Genomic DNA, 17,239 nt, shown 5'->3' with positions numbered 1-17,239 from the left:
AGCTAGTGATTGTGATGAGGTGAAAACAAACTGTGATGTATGACTCAGGGTGGCGGTCATGAAATGGATGAAGGACAATGTATGGCAGTGGATGGGACATGGTTGACTCTTTGCAGAACAACATCTCTTGAACATATAATGACACTAATGTGATGGATTGGTAGCATTACCCCAAATGTGGATGGTGTGGCGAGGACCATGGTGATGAGACCGGTGAATGAAATAACCCAACCCGATGTGATACGGAGGACAAAGTGTCATGTTCAAGAGCGACTTGCTACCATTAAAGCTGTGAGGTTCTCCCAATTTTTCCCCAGTCATTGCTGACCAGTACGTCTTTATTTTTATCAAGCTTGAGGAGGATAACATATGCTTGTTCTATAACCTGCCCTTCGGGAAAGCCTATCGCTATGTTTTAACGAGCCTAGCGATAGGGAAACTCGTTCTCGTCTAAAGACAAGTTTGTCGCTATTTAATGAATTTAACGAGTCTAACGACAAGGATAACTCGGTCCTTTTCATTTTTAGAGAGTCTGAAAAGGTACATAAAGTCAACTCCAGAATTCCTTTTTCGTCATCTAATCCCTTAAGTCCGAAAAAGTATAAAACAATACAGAAGGGATGAATTTTCGATTGCTTTAACGAGCCAAACAAAACAAGCACTCGATCTTTTTGTGCAATAATCCCTCGGGTCCAAAAAGATTAAAATCTAGATGAGGGATAGCTCTTCCGGTCATTTAACGAGCTGGAAGGCCAAAACTCGGCAAACTTTTCATATTTTACGAGTCAGGAGAAAAGAGCTCAAAGAAGACTCGTCTTTTGAGGAACGAGTGATAAACAGGGATAGCAGCAGATTCCAGGTACAGGTTGGAATTTTCCAATCACGGCAGTGTCACAAGGATGGCTAAGTGAAATCACTCTTCGCAGCTGTTCCTCAAAATGGGTAAACAAACATATGGAGATGAACGATTGGCCAAATGAACGGATGGAGGTGAGACTGCAAGAACACGACCAAGGGCTTTAATATGGCTGTCAAAGGTTACATTTACCAAGGTTATTTACCGGTTCATTTTTTCTGGGTGAGCTTGAACTCTAGGGGAAGATTGCTCACAACTTATGTTTATTTTTTAACGAGCATGAACTATGTGCTAAAACTGCTCGGATCTTGCGTTTATTTTTTAACGAGCATGAACTGCTAAAACTGCTCGATTATACCAGTCTTAATACAAGGAACGCCTCAGGTGAGGTAGTCATATTTAAGGAGCTATACCTCACTAGTTACTCCAATTTGGCAAGTTTTAACTTTTGCCCCACATCCTTTCTTTATGCAAGCTGGAAACGGCTAATCCTACGAGTTTAACGGGTTAGACCTACAGGTTTAAAGGGAGGACCTAAAAATTTTAAAAAATAAATAGTCGTCCCATGCTTGCACTCCAAAAGGTTCGCATGCCCCCAGGTATAAAGTATAATTTCAAGGCTACCCCTCCTCTGTCCCACCTCTGTTTTTCTACTTGTCGTCTTGCTATATTTTTAACGATACTTGTCTTCTCGTTATTTTTCGGTGCCGACGGTACTTGTCTTCCCATCAGTTCACTTTTTGATTTTTGCAAGATCGCAACAGATAAAACATTGGCGTTATGGAGGGAGGTTTGCCTCTTACTTATTATCCGAAAAATGGTTTTGTTCGCTGCCGCAAACTAAACTCTCTTTTTCCGGCGATGTCTATTACTAGGTTACTAAAGATGGTGACCACTTGTTGCAGCAATTTCATCTCTTTCTTTGGAGGCTGCCCCTACTTATCCTTCAAAACATATGTTTTAATGGGTGAGGCTTGCCTTCAAAGATGGTGGCTACTTGCCGCCACAAATGGATCTCCTCCCTCAGCATCCTACTTACCTAGACAAGGGGAGCGAGAAGCTGATTATCTCACTCACATAACTTTGACAAAAGAACTTTATCCTAGAACAACCCTCTCTTCCATGCCGGACGGGGTACGGACTAGTCATATTCTTCTGCGGAAATTAACTTTATACCCAAGGTTTTCTCTGCCCAAGGCAAGCCAGGGTGCATGCCCCTTGGGTCCCAGTTCTTTCTTCCGAATCACTCGCATTCATCGGGAAGTAGAACCGGGGGTGGAGGCATTCCTTGAGTGAATAAACCGTTAAGGGATGGTATTTGACTATTTGTGATGCGTGATCCTGGAAATGAAAGTTGGTCTACGAGCTTGACCATTCTTCCTTCGTGCGGAAAACACATAACTCTGAAGAGTGAGGACACTATCGCCTCCATGCAATATATATAGTCTCATCCAAGGAGTAAGTTATACACCAAGGGTCCCTGGACGACCATGACATTCATATGAACTGTCTTCCCCTTCTATGTAACGGGAACATTGGGGAGAATCCCTAACGGGCGACTGGTTCCTTTATCAAAACCTGATAGATTTCTCATCTCAGGTAAAAGCGCCGGGGAACCCAGTGCTTTCCAAGCAATAGAGGAAAGGATACTCACAGATGCCCCTTCATCAATGATAGTTCCAGCCATCACCATTCTGTAGATTTGGACGATGATTCTGAATGGGATACTGGCTGGTAACCGGGGTCTGCCTAGTTGATTCCAATCAAAGGAGACAACCAGGTTGCTTGGTGGTGGGACCGAATACACGGCCGGGTACGACCCTGACAATGTTCCTTCCTGCGATAAAGGAGTGGGCACGTTGCCCTGATGCTCATCAGAGTCTGTGTTGATGAAAAGAATCTGGATGGTGTCATCCTTGTTCTCTTCAGTGAGGGTGTCATTTGAAGATGAATCTTCAACGACGGTGTCATTTGAGGATGAAACCTCTGAAGGAAGAACCCGGTCAACTACCGTTTCGACCTTTAGACTTTCGTCTGGTCTGGATTCAGTAGGTTCATTCTCAATGACCGACACTTCAGCTGACCACTTGATCGGGCCAGCTGGATTTTCAACTATCGAGGGACTTGGCACGAGTTTTTGGTATCCAGGAGGAAGTCGTAACGGTGAAACCAGACGATCTTCCAAAAATCTCTTCGCCTCATCTAAGAATGGACAACGGTGGATGGCGTGATCGCCTTCACACAGTCTGCAGGGTGATCTTGGTCTCCCTCTTTGTCCTTCATTCTCGCTAGTTGACGGAATGCAATCAACATGTCTATCAGAGGTTGATGCTACCGGATTGTGCAACCTGGGGGACCAGTCCCTTAGTATCCGGGGAATACAAGGACAGTCACGGTGGAAGTGGGTCCCTTTGCAAATGACACATGGCGATTTAGGCCCGGTCGGTGCAGTGTGTGGATTTTTGTCAGATGTCTTTTGCTTGCCCCCAGTCGCCTTCGCCTTAGGCTCCTTCTGCTTCTTTTCTTTCTTCTTCTTCTCCTTCTTCTCCATGGGAGGCTGACTTTTGCCGGCTCTACCTTGCGAAGATGAAGGATCAGAGGAAGAATTGTAAGAAGTGGAAGGCTGGTGGGTAGCTCTAGACTGGTCTGACTGTTGATTCGACTGCTCAGGATTAGTGGTGATCTGAACTACATTAGTTGAAAAGAGCCATACAGGTAGGCCAATTGTCAATCCTGGAAGTGACAATGTGGCCATATGAGGCGCACCAACATCTCCCCAAGAGGAGAAGGGATTGGGACTTCCACCAAGGTGACTTCCTTGGTTGGTGGGCTCCATACTTTTCAACTGAAAGATCAACGTGGGAATAACAGGTGATTATGTTCCGATTAAAATAAATTTTATTAACGACGCTTTAGACACAACTTTGCTTTTTCATGTTTTAAGAGTCGAGAAAAAGCTAAAGATGACTCTAGTCTCCTTCGATGTTTTAACGAGCCCGAAGTGACAAATGCTCGGATGGACTTTTTCAGTTTTAGAGTTTGAAAAAGGCCAAAAGAAACTTCTCTGGAGTTCTAGGCAGAGGGTGTGCCAAACTTTTCGCGAAACCACAGAATACGTTTTACGGTACGGGTGGTCGATCTTCGTGAATGCTGTGTTCACTGCATCGCGATCAGTAGGGCGGCCGACACAGCTTCCTATGGATAAAGGCTTTGTTCCTATAGGGGTCTCCCAATATATACGCGACGGTACATGGGAGCACAAGTCCGTATTAGTGCCACCGACTCTCAGGAGGAATCACCCACCTTCGTAGAGATCGACAGTCACTATGTTTAACGACGTCGAAACACGTCTCTACCTAGACCTATATGTGTTTGCGTTATGTTACAAAGCGTTTTTATGTAAATTGAATTTATTTTAATGTTGATCTTGTTTAGCAGTTTGCCTTTAAGGATCACCACGAGATGTATGTAACAAATTCCTAAATGCAGTCTAAGATGAGAAGCAAACTTTTCAATCTTTCAACTTTGAAAATCTTAACTACTGAGGGAAAAGAAAGACAAATCTTTTCACACAGATCATAGAGCACACACTAATGCAATTTTTCCTAAATCAGTATGCAAACAGTCAAATGCAAAATGCACAATGCATGTATTTTCTTTTCCCTTTCTTAATGTTGATGTATTACAAAAAGAAAGTTGTTATATAACTTTGATTTCGATTTCAAGTGAAAGTAAACAAGCTAGTCCAAAATCAAAAGACACCTTAAGATTTACTCGTTTAAACACTGGAAATGCATGAAATCAAACCATAATGACGAAAGTAAAAATACTAATCAGCTATGGACAGCAAACAAGCTAACTCTTTAGACCAGCAAAATGCCTAACACAGGTTCAGATCTAAGAGGCCAAAGCAAGACTAGTTCACTTTCGTTATGGGAAATTGTAAATGATGTAAGAAATACAAAAGAACAAGTACAATTTCATTATATAACAGAGGCAGAATGATGGCAAGTAAGGTTGGTTTCAGAACAGGTACAAGACTGGTAACTGGCTGCAAAATCTATAGTGAAAACAGGCAAGAAAAAGGGAGGAAACCCCAAATGCACAAGGCAAAATTGGGCCAACGCAGGTGCTGCACAGCCAGTCTGGCTCTCAGCGCAGGTAGCCCCTTCGGGACCTACGTTGCAAAGCAGGTAGCCTGTGTACTACTTGCTTTGGAAAACGAAAGTTGCGTTTTCTCAGTTTCCGGGTCACAATTTTCTCAAAAATTCACAGTTTTTGCTCAAATCAGAAGCTATCAGTCAAGCACACACTAAGGGATGACAAGGAAGATGAAAAGCTATCACTAAGAGCTTACAAGGATCCTTGTAGATCAGCTCTTCAAATCATGAACATGCTCAGAAATGAGCTAGAGTAGCTGCCCTCTACTTCGCTTTTGATATAGTCAAAAGCTTTTCAATTTGGTACTCTTTTGTTCAGGAAATGAATAGCAAAATACTACAAACAATCAAACAGATACGATCCCCAGCGGAGTCGCCAGTTTGTTGTAGGGAAAAGTATCCGATTCGGATGACCCTATCCCACTCTAAGGGTGATAGTACCTCAGCAACAACTGTAAATAAAACTACTTAAGGTTTACTTCTTTATGAAAGCAAGAGAGAATGAAGAAATGCACTAACCGTTGCCTTGCGCTTAATATTTGCTCCAATCTCTTCTCTTTGCTGCTTGCTCCTAGCTCTTTGCTCTTTTGCTGGCCCAGCTACAATGAGATCCTGCAAAATAACAAAGAAGGAAACTACAAGAAGCATGCAATCATAACTGATTCAAGGATTAGCATAAATCAAATATACAATTATCACAATACATCATTGAAACAAGTGCATATAGAAGAACCTCAATAGCTTTTATTAATGGAAGAAGTAAAGTTTTGAGAGTGTTACAACCATTGAAGGCCCCAATCCAGCAACACCTCCTAGCAGAAACAATTTCTCCTCTTCACCTCCTTCAAGCAATCACCCAATAGTTCTATAGTGAAACCAACAGCATATCATTACTTTGCACAAAATTCCAGCCCCCCGAGCTCATAGGAGAGAGCTCAATATATAGATGAATTGAGAAAGGATGAGTCAGCTTGCAACTGATGTGTAGCTGCCTTGTGTCCTCTCTCTCGTCAGTTGATCTTCAGTTCTTGAGTCCACTTGGAGAACCTTGCTTCCACTTGGAGAAACAGAGCCTCTGACTCAACACAAGGCGAAATCCCTGATCCAAGTATCATTTTTGGAAGATTCCAGAGCAATGACTCAGTGTGCCACTTGTCCCATCTCGCTCAGCGCAGGTGGTCTTTGTTCTACCTGCTTTGCAACGCAGGTACACCATGGAGGAGTTGAGTTTCAGCGCAGAAGCCTAATGGAGCACCTGCTTTGATTTCAGGATTGCTTGTTTTTTAGTGTTTTCAGGTGGAGAACTGATCTGAGAGTTGTTGGTTTGTTGATCTTGTTCCTCTAGGGGTAGGAACATCATGTTTAGGGACTTTGGATCCCTTGGATTATTGACAATTCATGCCTGATGCTGCAAGGCACAAAATTGTCTATAACACTGATGCTCCCCTCATAGCAATACAGGACAAGGACAAGAAACCTATGCATGATGAGGGGCCATCAGGTGAACAGGAGGCCGATTTCATCCTCATTCAGGATTATGATGCAGATGTGGAGAGGGCCAAATGGATCATCAAGTATTTGGAACAGAGAAACAAGCAGCCTGAGGACTAGCATGAGATCATGGAGCTGCAAAACATCCGTGAAGACTAGCAGGCTACCCAAAGAAGCCTAAATGAGGATCCACATCCACTTAGATAATTTGTTGACGAAAGCACACAAGGACAGGGAAATGCTCAGGAACATGAAAAACCACTATTGGGCACGGAACAAGGTTTGCAAGGCACGAATAAGGAATTTGAAGGCAAACCTAAAAAAGGCATCAAAAAGGGAAAAACAGGAAAAGGAGAAAGATAGAATTAGAATCTTGGCTGAGGCTTCCTTGGCTCAGCATGGCACCCCATAAGGAACCTCTAGCCAAAATTTCAGCAAATTTGGGGAAGTTTTGGTCAAATTTTGATTTTTTGGACAAAAACAAGGAAATTTCTCCCTGTGCGTCGCGCCACTGGCGCAATGCTAAAATTATAGGGCTCTAATCAAGGAATGGCTTGCATATTTGGATTCAGCATCGAAAAATACTACTATTGGTGTCCGAGCAAGAAATTTTGACAAGTTTTGGGTCTCCTAAAGGTCAAAAAACACCCAAAAATAGCCTCTCTACCACTTTTTGGGCACACAGAAAGCAGTCTTGGGAGAATGAATATTTGGATCGGAAAATGAGCACCAAATTTCAAAATTCCAATGGGGTTTTAAAGTAGACAGGACAAGCTTTCTAACAAGCCCACTTGGGCACATTTTTGACACCTGAAAGTGCCCCAAAACAAGCTCTAAAGTGGCGCAACGCACAGAGAATTTGGCGCAGTGCACAAAGGAAAAAACTACCAAATTGCTCTCGTTTCGCGAAATTTCGGGTCGTGACTTCTCCAAGTGGGCCCGATCATCTACTCTTTGGTTTTTTGGCACCAAAGGCGAATTTTAAAGATTTTTCTCTCCAGGTGGGCATCTATCCAAGTGGCAAAAGAATGCAAAGGGTCACCCCAGCCAAATGTCATGTTTGTAGTGTTGCACCTGTAGCTGATGGTTGGCTCTCCATCTCCATTTTGCAATGATTCGAGTAACTCCCCAACCCTTGGGCGTTCTGTCTCTTCCTTACACATTCTATATATTGTATGAAAACTTTTAAAGGGTTGGCTGGCTTGTAACTTCTGGGAGACTGTGGGAAAGAAACTCTATTTCTGCACTGTGTATTTTTGACAGAGGATTAATGAAAAGAAGCTACTCTGTTTGATGAGATTCTTATGGTCATGAGTGTAGAAAATGTGTTCTTATGTTCCATATGTATCTTGTTATGTTTCATATTTCATTTCATGCTTCATTTCAATGAAATTTTCTAAGTGAGATTAGGTAGAATTCAATTTATATTTCTCTGCCTGTGGGAAAATTTCATGTGCAGTGTTATTCTTCTATTGAAAAGGATTCATGCGATCATGCCCTTTTCACTCTCTTCAGCAATCTTTCCATTCCGCGTTACCTTAAGCCAAAATTGTTGCGCTTGCCACCTACCTTGCCTCACGGAATAATCTGTGCCTTCATTTTCGATTCTCTGTTCTTTGTTGAGCGCCAATCCCATATACATCCCAGAAACTCAGTCACTTTTCACTTACTAGCCTAAGGTAAATATCGCATTGTAAGTCATCTCAGACCATTTTTCCTATCCATTCGGTGAGCGTGACTCCGAGAGATCCCTCTCCTACTCTAGTAGGGCTAGCTACTAGACTGAGCGTGGTTTGTGGTTACCCTAATTTTTTCCTTCTTCAGGCTAAGGCAGATTTAGGTGCTAACACTACAACATGCTAACATGTCCTAGATGGTATGAAGACATGTCAAACAAGATAATATGTGCCAAGTTCTAAGGGATTCCAAGATGTACAAGGGTGTGACAATGCATGCCAAGGGCTGTTAAGGCAACAAAATGGAGGAACAAGTTAAACTACAAGGAAATGAGCACATAATAGGGTTAATAAGTCAACAATTTACCTTTTACATGAGGGGTATGCTAGGCACAGTTGCGGTCCCCGTTAATGGAGGTGTTGATCCAACGCTCTTGTGTGTTTTGTGGCATGTGCTTAAATCTAGCGATGTGTCTGTTTACTAATACCTGTGGATTTTGGTGTAACGATAATTGTGACTCCAATAAGCGATATCAGAGTTGTAGGTCTATTTGGTTGATAAACTCGCAGGAAAGAAGGGTTCCTCATTCGAGTGGGAGCAATGGCAGAAGATGGTAAGTTTAGGGTCAAGAAATTTAATGGCCAAAACATCTCATTGTGGAAGATGCAGATGAAACATTATCTGTATCAGAAAGATTTGTACCTACCATTGGGTGGAAAAACAAAGATGTTGATGGGTATGACAGATGAAGAATGGAACCTTCTCGATAGAAAGGCACCCGGAATAATACGGTTGTGCCTAGCAGCATCGGTCGCCTTCAACATTTCGAAGGAAACAATGACATGGTTTGATTAAGGCGTTGGCGAAACTATATGAAAAACCCTTGGCCTCAAACAAGGTATTTCTTATGAAATGGCTATTTAATATGAAGATGTCGGAAGGTGGATCTGTTGCATACCATTTAAATGATTTTAATATTGTTACAAGTCAGTTAAGTTCTGTAGGGGTAAACCTTGATGATGAAGTTAGGGCTCTGTTATTCTTGTGTTCATTGCCAGAAAGCTGGAATGGTTTAGTAATGGCCATTAGTAACTTTGTTTCTGGATCTAGTACTTTAAAGTTTGTCGGTGCTATCCTTAGCGAGGAAATGCGATGGAAAAGCTCCGGTGAGACATCGGGTAATGTTTTAAGTGCAGAGTCTAGGGGAAGAAAAATGGAAAGAGGAAAGAGCTCCAGATATCGCAGTAAATCAAGGAAAGGCAGATCCAAGTCCATAGCGGGGATAGTTTGCTAGATAATAGAAAGGAAGGACTGGTTTTTTAGGCTGGACGTCGCCCAAACTGGGTGAACCATTTATATCTGTGTCTCTCTAGTTTTATGCATTTTCTGTGTTTATATTTATGCAATATTCTATGTGTTCCATTGCTCTGTAATGTATAATTTTCTAACAAGTGGTATCAGAGCCAAAGGTCTCGAGTTCAAAACACACCTGGCTTCTGTTGAGGGGGGGGATTGTTGTGCTCCCCATTAATGGTAGTGTTGATCCAACACTCCCGTGTGTTTCATGGCATGTGCTTAAATCTAGCGATGTGTCTGTTTACTAATAACTGCGGGTTTTGGTGTAACGGCAATCGTGACTCCAACAAGCACACCAACACTAGGTGCCAATATGTGCCAAGTGCCAAGTGTCAATGCATTCTAAGTGCCAAATCTTCCTCCATTTCTTGTCATCTAGTTTCCAATAATTGATCTCAAATAGCTTTAATATTAAACCATGTCAAAGCATACTAAGTCATCTCAACACATGCTAAACATGCTAAGACTTGCCAAGTTCCAACACGTGCTAAGTGCCAATGTGTGTCAGGGAGTGTAATGCATGCTATGAAGTGGCACAACATATCGAAGAGTGATGAGGTGTGCTAGAGAGTGACAATGCATGCTTATTAGTGTTAGGGAGTACTAGGACAACACAAGGGAGAACTAGGTCAAAATGCATGGAAGTGAATGAATATGAGGATGTGTCGGGGATTGGGAATAAGTGCTAGTTGTCATGCCAAGGAGGGAGTGACAAGGTATGCTAAGCACAGGTAAGGCATGACAAGGAAAATCAGGGAATTTCAAGAAGTGCTAGAGTGTGCTAGGTAGTTCTAAGGTGTGCCAAGGCATGCCGAGTGCTAATACATGCTAGGATGTGCAGGGTGCCAGAGTATGCCAATATGCATCAAGGAGTTTCAAGGCAAGAAATGGAATAACAAAGATAAAATGAAAGGAAATTAACACATAAGAGGGTTAATAAGTTGAGACTTTATCTTTTTCGAAAGGGGGATGCTAGGCACACTAATAATATGTTCCAATACATGCCAAGTGCCAATATGTGCCAAGTGATAATGTTTTTCAATGCCATATTATGTCAAGGTGTTCTAGGGCATGCCAACACATGATAGGGGAGAGTTATGCTATGCTAGGGCATGCCAACATGTGCTTGGACATCATACTCATGGCAAGATGTTGTAGGTACAAATATGTTCTAGGTACAAAGATGTTAGAAAACATGCGAGGTGCCAAGGAATGTTAGTGTATTATTCCAAAGAATGTTAACATGTGTTATGACTGTTGAGGAGAGCTAGGTCTCTCTCATTAATAGTTGATAGAGCTAGATTATGTATTAGATAATATAGTTCGTACACACACTAGTGGAACTTTATTTAAAGGAAATTTGCTAGATAATAAACTTAATAGAGATAAATCATTTGTTGACTCATAGGAAAACTATATTCTTATGACTTGAGGGAAATGATACAGACTAATTATTTCTTAAAAAATTTACTAAATATTATACCCTCTATGACCTTGGACACATAATGAAAAAGACTCCATAACAATGGTCTTAAATCATTATGTTTTGACAAAAAATATAGTAACAGGTACATAACGTCATCAAAAACTCATTGGAATGATCAATGATGATGAACAAAATTTGACCGTCACCGAAAGTAACCAAAAAGAGCATTGGTGAGGGTCAATAAAATATCATCATTAGAAGTGTCACCAAAGAGAGAATTAGTGATGGGCCTTTAACAACCCTCACCAAAAGTGTCACCAAAGAGAGAATTAGTGATGGGCCTTTAACGACCATCACCAAAAGTGTCATTGAAAATGACTTTGGTGACAAACCTTAAAGGACCATCACTATATACACTTACAACAATGATTTTTTAAATACCATAAGAATATGCGACATTGGTGATGAACCTTGAAGGTCCATCACAGACATGAATCATCATCAAAAACTGATTGGAATGATCAATGATGACGAACATTTATTGAGCGTCACCAAAAGTAACCAAAAATATCGTTGGTGACGATCAATAAAAGATCGTCACTGGAAGTGTCACCAAAGAGAGAATTAGTGATGTGCCTTTAATGACCCTCACCAAAAGTGTCATTGAAAATGGCTTTTGTGACAAACCTTAAAGGACCATCACTATATACACTTACAACAACGCTTTTTTAATGACTGTCACCATATGTGACATTGGTGACAGACCTTAAAGGTCTGTCACACGCATGACCCTCACCAATGACCTTTTTTCTTGTAGTGTGGAGATACTCAAGTGGAAAGATAAGATTACTCATGTTTTGAATGGAATTTAGATTTAGCACCATGCTCATGAGTGATGTTCACCTTGATTGTTAATGCTTGCACTGGGAACCTCTCAACTTGCCATCTCTCATGCTTTTGGATCGACCTAATATAATGTGTGAGATTTATTGTTTTTCATAAATTAAGATTTATTGCTTTCATAGATAAAGATTTATTGCTTCCATATCTTTTCCTGTGTGAGAGGTTAAGAGTGATTGTTTTTATTTTCTTTCATATCTTATCCTATGTGAGAGGTTAAGAATGATTGTTTTTGCTTTCATTTCATTTTATGTGGTTTTCATTATTCATTTCACAAGATCCTGATTTGATAATGCACACATGATCCCGTAGAGTAGATCTCATTTCATGCAATTTCATTTCTGAAAGAGTGGTGTGCTTTTCAATTCTCCAAGTGTGGTAGATTAATATTTAAATTATGTGTATTGTACTATAATTTCTTTTGAATTGATTGTTGACTTAGAATAGGTGAATTTGGTTTGTCCTTATTTGGTTTCATAGTTAGATTGATCTAAATTGGAAGTTAATTTCTAGCATATACAGTGCACGCACGCTTCGCAAGTTTTACGAAAACCTCGAGTTGACAATTAAATTATAGGTAATCAATTTGCCTCATAATTTTGGTGCCTTTACCGGGGAAGTGTGCATAGGAACTAGCTTTCATTCTACAGTTCATTTTTCAGTTTTTTTTCCTAGATGCATGATTAAAGCATATAGATGCATAAATCATTTAGCTGACTATCATTTTTATAAATATATATATATATATATATATATATATATATATATATATATTCCTGATATTAACCATTTATGGACAAAGGATCTAGAATGCAGATTAAACATTCTTTGGATCACAAGTACTATATGGAGGAATGGTATCGAAACACGATTGTGCTACAACATTCATCCGTTCTTCAAGAGAGCTTTGCGGCAAATCTAAAGGTTAAAACGATTTTTCATGTCCTCATGTGCAGTCAAGTACATTTTGCAAATTTGGATATGAACATTCTAGAAAGTCTAATCCGTAAATGGCTGCATTGGAAACGATCATATATATATATATCTTCTTTCAAGTAGCACAAAATAGGGAAATAAAAGCAAGCTTGATTGAATTTTTGTTTACAATTTAGAATTTTTAGATTGTATTTATTTTCCTACATTTTAATAATTTGACAAAAATGTTTGTAATAAAAATAAAAGTAAAAATAAATCATATTTTGATTTTCAATAATAAAAAAATCACGTTAGATTATCATTAAAAAAAAAATTAAAAAAAAATGTTTTTGAATAAGGGAAATGTAAAATTTTAAATAAAAATATCAATTCGTTTTTCCAAAAAAATGAAAATTTAGGTTCTCATGTAACCTGTAAAAAAAATTTAAATGCATTAGCTTAGAATAGAAATTCAAAATTCATCATATAAGAAAAAATCTTGCTTTGAATTTCATGTGATTTGCTATATTTATCTTTGAAAAATGGGTGGCACTATAAGCAATCAGCATAACATCACAATTATTTAGCCCTTGAAATGTTGTTTAAATGAACGATTTGTTAAGCAATCAAAAGCTTTCTCTCATGATATGATTACAACAGCAATCCTTTCATACAGTCAATGGTTCTCATTGATTTGGTGCACTAACAATTCACGTCGCGTTGCCATCATCTGATGACTAACAGAACTCACTTGGTTATAAGATCCATATTTTTGGGAAAGGATTTGAGCAGATTGCACTGGAGATTTGTTGCACTTAAATGATTTCTCTTCCTACTCTATCCAATAATGATATGCTCCCTCTGAGTTCTTCAACTATGGATTTAACTAAAATTGTAGTGGAAACTCCTTTGAAACCGCCAATTTTATCATGAAATCTATTTCACCCTCTCCTCCATATTCTGGAATATCTAGCTTGGGGAAGCCCAACAAAGGCTTAATTAATGGGAATATTTATTGCGACTGTCTAAGCAATACTACAAAGAACCTTTCATGCAGAACAATCAATGGAACAAACTAGAACAACACGAAATGCCCATGCTAGCGCTGGGCCAATGTCCAAGAACCTTGTTGTGGCCGAGCTCTATGTTATGGTTCATTTATTTATTTATTTATTTACAAAGTCTTTTCTTCCTTTAGATCTCCAAATCTATAGATCTAGTAGTCGTTCTACAAGAAATTGATTTTGTCACCATAACAGAGGCCAGATACATAACATTTTTGACCAGTCATTTTAAAACGCATTTTATGACCAATTGGAAGTGAATTTCAAAACACTAAAACATGGGTTTCCTTGAGAATAGGGTCAGTCATATTACTGAAAAGAAATTTTCACAAATTCGTAACCATTTGAGATATTTTATTGTTTCTTTGAAGCCTTATTTTACATATTGCGTAAAAAATGGTTTTTCATTTTAATGCATAGATAGATAACTACTTTAGTTGTGGCCATGAAAGGATTAGATCGATTTACTTGATCTACAGTAGGTGGATCCACCAAGATAACACTCAGAGGCTTGAGCGTGAAGTTTGTTTTGGCCAAAAAATTGAATCCTGGTAATGACATTAAAAGAATCTCAGCTAAAACAAAACTGGTTGTTGTGATTTGTTGTAGTTTCAACTACCTACAAATCCTCTGCATTTACACTTAGTGTTTCTTAGTTAAATCCACCCCAGCAATTTCGACATTTAGTTTGGAGTTTTGATGATGGTAGGGCAGTGTTGGGGTCATCTATTAAGATTCATTATACCCACATTTTATCGGTAAGTTTTAGTGGCATTTTAGATTAGGTGTGGTATCAGTTAGTTGGTGATCGAGGTGTGCGGAGAGAGAAAGTAGGGATTTCATTCTCTTCATCACAACTCGAATATAGTTTGCTTTTTTATTGCATTCATTTCGTAGGAAGCAGTTTGTTGCATATGGGGATTCTAAATGTGGAATGTCAGATGAAGTGGCTTCCTAATCATGTAACGAACATAGTCATGGGCATAAAAAAGTTTTTTTAAAGAAGAACAAGTTGCATCTATGGGTCACACAACTAGTTTATTCAATTTCAGAAATACATGCTATATGAATTCAACTATACAATGTTTACATTTCGTTCAAGAGTTGAAGTAAGCATTACAGAAATAAACATATTCTATAAGGAGCAGTGATTTAGATCCTTCAACTCAATTTTTAAATATGGCTACTAGGGATTTATTTGGTCAGCTAGATAGAAGCACTCAAGCTATCACTCCTACGCAATTTTGGATGATGCTGAGAAAGAAGTATCCTCAATTTTCCTAGCAAGATAATGGTCTATTTATGTAAGAGGATGTAGAAGAATGTTGAACCCAACTTATCTACACACTATCACAATCTCTCAAGTCCCTAGATTTGAGTGAATCTATGAAGTATTTATTTGGGATCGAGCTTACAAGAAAGATTCAATTTGCTGAAAGTGGCGAGGAAAATTTTGAAGACAAAGTTGGTGTACTCATTAAAATGTCACATTTCTCATGAGGTCAACCATTTGCATGAAGGACTGAATCATGGTTTGAAGTATGAACTAGAGAAAATGTCTCTGGCATTAGGCCGCAGTGCAGTGTATTTGAAGGAATCATGCATTAACACCTTGCCAAATTATTTAGCCATACAGTTTGTACGATTCTTTTGGAAAAGAGAATCAAACCAGAAGGCAATAAATTATCCTTTAGATTCGGATGTTCTACATTTATGTTCTGACGGGCTATGTAAGAAGTTGAAGGAACCATTCCAACAATGCTTCTCCATTCTTCAAACATTGCGTAGTCAAAACCACGTTTCATTTTCAAAACAGTTCAACGTTTTTCTACATGTTTGACATTTTTTTCACATATGGAAATGTTTTATACATTGCAAATTTCATTTTTCTTATTATGTTGTTTTTTGTTATGTTTTTTTTTTTTTTTTACGTTGTGTCTTTTTAGCATGTTAAATGTTATGTTTTAATGTTTTGTTATTATTTGTTACGTTTTTTCTAATGAAGTGTTTTTTATAACATTTGTACATTTATGTTATAGGTTTTGTTATGATTTTTGTTATGTTTGTTTGCATATATATTTTAGTTTGTACATATTTTTTTCTTGTGTTTTTCTTTTATGTACATCTATTTTACTTTTTTCAGTTTTGTAAAAATTTCATTAATTTTTAGATTTTATGTTTTATTATTTTTTAAGAAAATTGATATGGAAAATTGTCATAAAAATTGATGTGAAATTCATTTAATGACTCAAGAAAATTGAGAAAAAATTGTTGTGATGGTTGTTCACTTACACACCTATAGAAGCAAGAAAAAAATCGTAAAACACGAGACAAAAACAGTTGAATAAAAGAGCAATAGCTCACCTTAACTAAACTTAATTACAAATCAAATTTCATTAATATTGAGTTTTTACATTGTCGAAATCGTGCTAAAAAATTTGTTATTGGTTTTATCTAATGTTATGTCTTCAAGCATGATGCAGGAAAGAAGAAGAACTGTAAGGGTGCTTTATCTGCATGATCGACTGATCAATTTTTATTGAGGATTGTTTTGCAGGAATGATTAAGCATTCACAAATAATATTTCTTTATCTTTGTGAAATGTTATCACTGAGGAAATTGTGCATATCATCCTTTTAGACATTGGATTTATTATTGCAATTTTGAAATTTGACTAACCAACATAATTTGAGGCAAAGATGCGTCATGAACCTGTTTTACTAATGGATGTATCAAAAATAAATTGAACAAATCTCTTGGAACACACTTACATTTTAATGCAATGTTAGTGCCATGTTTGTTTTCAGGTTCCAGGACAATCAGAGAATTGAAGGATGCCAATTATGCATGATTTGTTTTCTATGACCAATTTCAAGAAACATGAACCAATTGAATCCATTTCTGTCATTAGTAAATGCCATTATTTTTCCTCTCCAAACTCACAATCTATTCAAGCATTTTTCGCTAAACATCGTCGTCACCATTTTCCTTGCAAGAGTCACATGTTTCTATTTATATTTTCCATTAACATTTTCCATAATTTTCCTTCATTAACCCATTAATAGATACATTTAGCTCACTTACATGTTGATTTGTTCTATTGGTTTCCGTTCACTTGTTTACCCTCTTGTCATTTTCCTTTCAATTAAATAAATCCTGCTTGATGCAAATTTTCCATGCATAGTCCTTCCAAAATCATTATTCCATACTCGCATTAGATGATAGGGGATTCATTAATGCCTCCCTTCTAACAAGTCTTGGCCTATCGACAACAACACATTATCTAGGTTCAAGGATAGAGTCCTTATTAGTATCTTAACACTTATATGCATCAATGACAAGTTCTCTCACTGAAAATCATTGGAATACATCAATGTCCCTTGATTGTTGGATC

At 38.4% G+C, this 17,239-nt stretch overlaps 1 pseudogene; it reads left to right on the top strand.

Annotated features, from left to right (window-relative positions):
- LOC149197116 (ubiquitin carboxyl-terminal hydrolase 6 pseudogene) overlaps positions 1–15,685 on the top strand; it is a 56,216-nt pseudogene extending 40,531 nt beyond the window's left edge.
- The last annotated feature ends 1,554 nt before the right edge of the window (positions 15,686–17,239 follow it).

Source organism: Pinus tabuliformis, chromosome 2_2 (assembly GCF_031772625.1).
Source record: "Pinus tabuliformis cultivar Carrire ecotype Pingquan chromosome 2_2, CPIR1, whole genome shotgun sequence".
Taxonomy (NCBI): domain Eukaryota; kingdom Viridiplantae; phylum Streptophyta; class Pinopsida; order Pinales; family Pinaceae; genus Pinus; species Pinus tabuliformis.
The sequence above is the reverse complement of the archived record's forward strand: the minus strand, read 5'-3'. Positions and strand labels throughout refer to the sequence as shown.